At 44.2% G+C, this 8,232-nt stretch overlaps 1 protein-coding gene across 1 annotated transcript in view; it reads left to right on the top strand.

Moving 5' to 3' along the window:
* Positions 1 to 293: 293 nt before the first annotated feature.
* The window catches only part of LOC142582436 (aldo-keto reductase family 1 member B1-like), a 64,455-nt gene continuing 56,516 nt past the window's right edge, over positions 294 to 8,232 (top strand). Inside the window, exon 1 of the mRNA XM_075692157.1 lies at positions 294 to 572. The gene's annotated coding sequence lies outside the window, so the exon portion shown is untranslated. The remainder of the gene's footprint in view (positions 573 to 8,232) is intronic.

Genomic DNA, 8,232 nt, shown 5'->3' with positions numbered 1-8,232 from the left:
GGGAGGACTTCGATCGCGCGTCCGAACGAGCTCTTCGAATCTCTTTCTCGGCGTTCGCCGAAGAGTAGACCAACGATCGGCGCATGTGGGCCGACGATACCGTGCCGGACCGCCCTTTCGCGTTCTCTCGCGCAAACTACCGCTCGAACGGACTTCCGCCCTGCGCATAATTACACTCTTGACGGCGACTGGCCGAGTCGATTTGGGCGTCACGCAAGGCTCGCACGCGCAACCTTGGGCTGGCGTCCAAAAAAAAAAAAAAAGAAAGAGAAAGAAAGGAAAGGTAGAATATTCGGTGCCTAGAAATCCACGGTTCGCGGACTGCAGTCAGCTATCGCCGGCGACACGCGTGAGGAGTGCCGACCGACTCGGACGCCGAATGACATCGCAAGCATCGCGCTGAATCGGCGTCAATTCGCACTGCGCTCTCGATCCGATCTTGAGTCTCAGCCTCGTCGGCTACACACACGGCAAAAAGCAAGAGACGCTGAAAGCATACCGACTTGTATACGTCGTTGCAGCGGGGAAGCGCCCTCAAAGCGACCAAATCCTGACCAGCAAGTGCCGCCTCGGTAGGTGCCAGACTTCTGGTTTTCGTTACTTTACGCAGAGGTTGGACTTTATCGAATAATTTGGAAGTATGTCGCGTACATACAGCTTCCGCAACGTTGATAGAAAATTTTATGATACCGCCACCATATATAGGTCACTTGCCAGTTTTGCGCGTGCTAGCTATATAAGTCGCGCCGCGATTGCATCTGGTGCGACTTAGCTATGGCATGAGCAAAAGCTCGTGGTTGTCGAAGAACGATGGCGGTAACGGTATATTGCTACCACAATGCTAAATGACAATCTAGCTCTCACATTTGCGATATGAACTGCAAAGCTGATATCGCGCCTCAAAATTCACTTTTCCGCTCTTGCCGGCATGCGCAACACGAACGCTAGTTTCTGAAAGAGACGTGGTCAAATTAATTGGCCAAAATAAGTCGTGACACATTCTGAGAAGAAAAAAACTATATACACGAAGACGCGGACAAAAATGCCGTGTAAGCGGTGCAAATGTAGCTTAAGATGGAAAGGACATACGGACATTTGCGTTCGTGTCCAGTTCAGATATTTGCCAAATAACCCAACTTGATCTTCGGCTGCCCATTAATCATTGTTCAGATGAAATGCAGATATTCCGCTACGTATCGTCAATATATGCCTATAAAGGACACATAGAAATTCGCATGCAATGCTGCCTTCAACAATAATCTCTTGTTGATAAATTTGCTAAGCAATCGCAGAATTTGTAATCTTAGCGCATGAAAACTTTAGCTATATATAAAAGGTAGCAGGCACTCAATTTATTAAAGATAATAAAGCGTTCTGAAAAAAGATTAAGCACGCATCGGCCTCGTAAAAGCCGACGGTGGCCTCGAAAAGCACTTTATCATCTTTAGCAATACTGTTCAATTCAGTTTACGCGGGCAAGCAATGTCGCAATCGCTACCTCTCAATCAAAACAATTTGTGCGTCTTGATCTATAGCGGCTGTGGTTGCAATACGCGTTGCAATCTTATAACCACAGACACACATACAAAAAAAATTGGGCATGGGACGTTACCGTTAATACTTGGCACGGTTGCGGCGGCTGAATCCAAACCTTTCAGTTTCAGTTGATTATTCTTTCAAGATACATAGTTGGTTGTTAATAGCATACAGGCGAGGGGCCCAAAGTCGAACGACTGCAGCGCGATCCTCGGTTAAAAACCTTGTGCGTCTTGATCGAGTGACCAGAATACGTTGAAACACGGACCGTTCATAAACTGCAGTCTAGCAAACGCACTTTGATATTTACTCTGAAGCAGCTTTTGACCGGAAGTCGAAAAAAAAAGGCACATGGTTCGCCTCGACTCCACGTCAGCCTGCGCTAAAAGGACACTCCACAAAAGTAAGTATCCTTAGGCTAGATTTGGCAATCACATTGTTCAGAATTTGGAGCAAGCCAAACAGAGAGGAAAAAAATTAAATAAAACAGGGGCCTTAGCGACTTACAAAGCTGAAGGATAGGCGGAGAGTTTTCATTTCTTCGGGGGGGGGGGAGGTTACCAACCAGCTTTCCTTACCCCATGTATATATATATATATACATATATATTGTGGGATACTTGGCTATCACTAATAGTGCTTCGCCTTTATGGCGAAATTGTAGCCCCCCCTCTCTCTCTATCTCTTTTTTCTGAGTCCCAGTATAAGCGCTGCTGCGCATGGCTGCTGTTGATTGTGATTTCGAGTAAATCCAGCTTGGCCTCATTTCGTTCACCGAGTGAATTATACATGCAGTGTTCCCTGATTATCATGCACCAAGACTTAAAGAAAGAGCAGTTGCGTTACTCGAAGTAAACCTAGTGCATATTGTTTCCAGTAGTCGTGTAGCCGCCAGTAATTCTTTCGTTATTGAGATTTAATTCAGTAATTGCAATTAAGTATCTAACTCGATAAGTGCTGTTTTCATTTTCAAAGTATCAATGAGGTATTTGAGGCATTGCAGAATGACATCTAAATGCGGTGTTTTCAGCGACGTACTAATTGCGTACAATTTTTTCCGACTGGCAAAGAAACCTCACGAAATATGAAAACACGCGAGTGCGCTCCCACCCAAATCATAAAGCAGCGCCCTCAAATAAGCTGACTGAAAGCAACTGCATTGCCTGCGGCAAACCCCAAGAGGGAGCGCATCACCTTGATAATAGTACCGAAGGAGCACCAACAGCAGGTTTCGCGGCTTCGCAACTATTTCTTCCTCTCATTTCTACGTCACACTTATTATCCGTCTCTCAAGGCCGACTGGTCACATTGATCACAAAAGCCCTTTCATAACGCTGCCGAAGCGCCTCTCTGACTATGCACGAAACGCGAAAAGCAATGTAATAGGCATAGATATTTCAAAATCCGGGCATTGCTCGCAGCGCATCGAAAGAGTGCGCGCGAAGCTATATTTCCCGCCAGAAACTTGCCTCGGACCAACGCCACATTAAAGTGACCGTTTCATTTTTCATAAAAGTGTATACGTGCTGCAAAAACAGGTTCGTGTCAAAAAATAAAAGCGAAATAAACAGACCGGGAAGTGACCACCATGTAGAGAAAGGTGGTCAAGAAAATAAATATACCACTTCTAAATGAGCCGTATCGGCAATCAGGATGTCTGCATACAAAAAAGCAAGAAAAACCAACAGGTTTCATTGTGCCCTTATTATCTATGAATTCATAAGCTCCGTTGAACAGCAGCCTAGAGGACGTGTTCGAATAGGTCTCCTTTTGCAGCTACGCGGTACTGTGTCCGTTTTATCACATCTTCAGTGGCTTTCTTGATGACCTCGTGAGGCTTATAGCGCGTGAGAAGACAAGGACGAAAGGAAGACGTGACACACACAGGCGCTTTTTGCAGCACGTCTTCCTTTCGTCCTTGTATTTTCACGCGCTATAAGCCACACGATGTCATACCAACAAGCCCAAATCACTGCATTACAGCATTTCTTGATGACCGACGCCGGAATTCGTCGGCAGACATCCGTTATCCTTGCCTTGAATTAATCTGATGTCTGTCTCGATCATGTGAGCACGATCTTTCACATAACCCCAAAGAAAGAAATCGAGCGGAGAGAGGTCAGGTGACCTAGCCGGCCAATTTACAGGCCCGTGCCTTCCAATGTATTGCGCATGAAAAGTCGCATCCGCCAGCTTTGTGCCCGGCTGCTGCAGTGTGCTGGCGCCCCATCTTGATGATACCGCACAAGTGGAAGACGTGACAGCGGGAATTCGCCGCTGAGAAACTCATCGACTACTCCTTCAAAGATTTCGTTCACGTAACACCGTCCAGTCAGTGTGTGATCGAAGAAGTTGGGACTGATTATAGCACCGGCGTAAATTCCGAACCACACATTGAACGATTAGTGTTACTGGTGCCGATTGTGCTTTACCCAGTGTACATAGGAGTCCCTCCAATAGTGTGCATTATGCAAATTTACTCAGGCGTTTCTGCGAAAATTGGCTTCATCTGTGCGCATGATGCTGCTCAAGAAGTCCGGTGACTCATTGGATTTTGTAAGGGCCCAATTCGAGAAATCAAGCCGATTCTACAGGGTCCCTATCTTCCAATTGGGCATTGGCGCTGGTTAAGGTAGTACGGGTGAAAGGCCGTCACTTAGAATTCTCCAAACTAATGACTTGGAAATTGGTACCTGGGCTATGTCCCGCACGCCAGCATGAGGGTTTGAGGCCATAAATTGTAGAACATCCGTGCGTATACGCTAGGACTCAAAGATGGAGTCCTCCGCCACTGTTTCTTAAAGCTGCCGGTTTGTCTCTGGTTTTCATAATTTCTGAGGATAGTCGATGCGTTCGGTGGACCGCCACATTTCCATGACTGATACATACATTTGCGGTCTTCCTCTTGTTGCGATTTGCAGAACCCAAGGCAAGGATCATGTTTACCTTCTACTCATTAGGGGAAAACATAGCGACTGGGACGAAACGAAACGCGCCTTTAAACATTTGCACTAACGTTGTGAATTTGGTTTTGTGGTGATAGGTTTTGTAAAAAAAAAACATCCGTGTACTTTATCTACGCTAAGACAACAGCTATCACAGCTTGTTCACAACTAACACCAAACGCGACGTGTTACTTCATCCGGGGCTCGGCACATACGGAACTAGCTCGATCACTGTATTTTTCTTTATGTCCTTTATTTCGTTCTGGCTAACTCAAAGGGAGCTTGGTCGAGGGTGCTGCTTTATGATCCGGGTGGGAGCGCAGTCACGGGTATTCTCCATATTTCGTGCGGTTTATTTATCAGGCGAAAAAAAATTTATGCAGTTATTACGTTGCTGAAGATACCGTAGTTAGATGTTCCTTGGCTGTACCTTCAGATGATTCATTGACACTTTGACAATTAAGATAGTATGTCTCGTGTTAGGTAATTACAATTAGCTAATTAAATCTCAGTAACGAAAAAAATTACTGGCAACTACTCCTCCAATGTAACCAACATTCAGCAGGTTTTTTCGAGTAACGCATTGCCCTTTCTTTAAACCTTGGTGCATGATAGTTAATTGCGACACCCTGTATATATTTATGACCTTTGCGTGCTACTGACAATGTTTCCATCCATAATAAATATTGTCAATTATTAGAAATGTTTTTTTTCATGAGTCGTTAGCATCGCTTACTGGAAAGAGAAGCAATACTGAGACACACAACATTTACGTGCATTTCACACACTATTGATAAAAGGCTGCTCAAGAGGTCACTGAATTCTGGGTTTTTTTTTTTCATGGTCAAAAAATCACGCAAAGCAGTTTGAAGCGTGGTGAACATACAGCAACATATTCATTCTAGTTATAGGCTATCCATACCTTTAGGAATAAGTTTTAATTGGCTACCTCCATATCTTTCAAAAATATAATAAGCTTTGTCCTGTGCGTATATATAAATATATTGTTTGTGTGCATGCTGTTTACAGTAGAAATTTAAAACAATTCTGAAGTGAGAAAATACGGATGAGACAGCCGCGGCTAGCGCTTCTAATGCGCGTGTCCTCCTATTGTCAGGATTTGCAGAAATAAAGCGAAACAGTTAATTAAAAGCCGTGCACGTCCGCTCCAACAATGATGCAGTAAGCTATTAGCCCCGGTAAAATTTCAAGTGAACAGGTCGAGGAAAGTCAAAAGAAACCGCAAATGATGTGGGTGACAAAGCTCTGGTAATGACACTTTAGGTGTGTCGGGGGAGGGGGCAAGGGGGGCTGACCCCCCCCCCCCCTGGAAACTCCGGGGCCGGGGGGCTCGGGCCCCAGAGCCCCCCGTAGTCGGCGCCTATGAGCTGAAGTATATTCAAATCCACGCACGAGCTCCGCTTGACGTCATATATATCTTAGCAGTGCATAGGTTAGGCTAAACCAAATGTTATAAATCAAAGTAACAGAATGCATTCTGGAAAGAGAGAGAGAAAAAGATTGATTAGGAAGAGCCTTGTAACGTCCGTGGGTTCTTTGTCAAGTGTTATCGAGATAAGCGAGAGAGAGAGAGAGAAAGAGAGAGACATCAAGAAGAGCGAAGGCAGGAAGGTCAACCACAAGAGCCTCCGGTTTGCTACCCTACACTGGCGGTAAGGGAAGATACTGTAAAAGCTGTGTCGTAATCAAACCACGATAGACGCCGCAAGATAAGCGCGAAATTTATGGTAATTTTAGCCTTCATTTTCTCCTCTGAGCTGTAATCTCCACCGAAGAAATGCAGGGGTACTTTTGAAAGAGTGATCTATTTTTATTGTGCCCCTTCACACGTGGGTGAAGGATAAATTCGCCTGGCTCTGAACCTTGAAACCTCTGAAGCATCGAAGCCTTGCGCGGGCCCATTTTTGTTTATTAAATTGGTAGCAGGGCCTTCTGCATGGCTCTCCTTAACATTTATAATCGCAGCTTCGGAACTATAAGTGTGGACGGCGCATCTCTAACATAGAAGGTCGCCTGTACAAAAGCTGGGTGAAGCTGCAAACTTGTCATTTCGTGATGACGGTAGGTGCTCCTAAAATGAAAGGAGGAAGTAGTGGCGGTCATTTGTATTTGCCGAACCCCTCCCGAGTTTTCCGACCAGCATGTCTGTAGGCATTCATTACCAAAACAAGATCGCTGCGGTCGTTCAACGGCTGTATACGGAGTACTGTATATATACTATACTGCTAAGGAAAAGACTGGGGGCGAGACTGTGGGTTCGATTCCCGGCACCAGTGGCCAAATCGATTATTATTCCCATTATGCAAACAAGCCGAGTGAGGAGAAGGAGGAGGGCGAATATAACATGGTGAAGATTTGACTGCTTTCTGAGATGCCGATTTTCCTATTAGTTCCGTACGCGCAGTAACCTTACTCTGATCTCGCAGGTTGGCGATTAACTTGTACATACTGCTTACCGTAAGTAAATTACATTTAACGATTACTAATTAATTACGATTACTAATAATAATTGCATTACTTGTCTTATCACAATACCTTCACCGCATGTCAGCCCGTACTTCCTCGATTGCTGCATGGGATTTGCATAACGGCGACAGAACGGCGGAATAATTTACAGGAGGAATGACATTAATACTTATGTTGAAGATCGGTTATCTGCAAATTGAGCATAACGGATGAGTCTGACCTTTCTGTTTTCAACTAACTGCCTCGATTCTAAAATGTCATTACCATCCACCATGGATTCTTACCTCTCAACATTTGAGCTGAATGAATTCATGTCGCGCGACTACCATTCAATTATTCACTTCAATGCAAGAAGTCTCCGCAAGCATTTTGACGATTTTCAGCACCTGTTCTTTCGACACTTAACAACACATTTTCAATATGTGTATCTGAAACCTGGATTAGTAATGATGGCAAGGACCTATTCTGTTTTACCTCATACACTTCTGAGTATTCTCACAGAGAAACGAGTAATCACGGCACTTCAGCTATATTTGTCTCATCTAACATTCCAGTTGAATATTACTAACTGTGAATCTGTCTTTGTTGAATTTGATTCCCCCGTCTTCAGTATAGACAAAAAGAACTTATTGTTTGGCTGCATTTATCGCTCACCTTCTTCTCTAGTTACTGACTTCTGTAGTGCCCTTGATCAAACCATGGAAAAATATCATGCGCTAATTGTAACGCGATAATCATGGGCGATATCCACATTAACCTCATAGATACCAATTCATCTAATTCCTCTAGTTATTCGAACATCTTCCATAGTTTTGGATATGAATGTTTAATTTCTCTCCCTACTCGTTGTCCTAACATTGCCGATGGCACCTTAATTGATCCCGCATTATCGAACTTAACAGATACACCTGAAGCTGGCATTATTACCACCGATATTACCGATCACTATCCTATCGTTCTACGCCTGCCCAATCACTCAGCCATATCTAACACGTCATTTTACAGAGTTATACTTGACAAAGAGATGTTCCTTGCTAGCGTAACTAAAACTGACTGGTCGGAAGTTGTATCATCTAATGAACCTCAAAAAGCTTTTTCACAGTTTTTAACGACACTTTCATCGCATTTCAACTGCCACTCTCATAAAATAAAGTGCGGAAGAAAGGTATCATCGCCAGAAAATCCGTGGCTTACAGATAGCCTTCTGAAAGCAATGCGGTCACGTGAAAATTTGTATAAGAAAACAAAGAAGCAAGCTTTCAATA

The sequence above is a fragment of the Dermacentor variabilis genome, chromosome 1 (assembly GCF_050947875.1).
Source record: "Dermacentor variabilis isolate Ectoservices chromosome 1, ASM5094787v1, whole genome shotgun sequence".
In the NCBI taxonomy this organism is placed as follows: Eukaryota; Metazoa; Arthropoda; class Arachnida; order Ixodida; family Ixodidae; genus Dermacentor; species Dermacentor variabilis.
The sequence above is the reverse complement of the archived record's forward strand: the minus strand, read 5'-3'. Positions and strand labels throughout refer to the sequence as shown.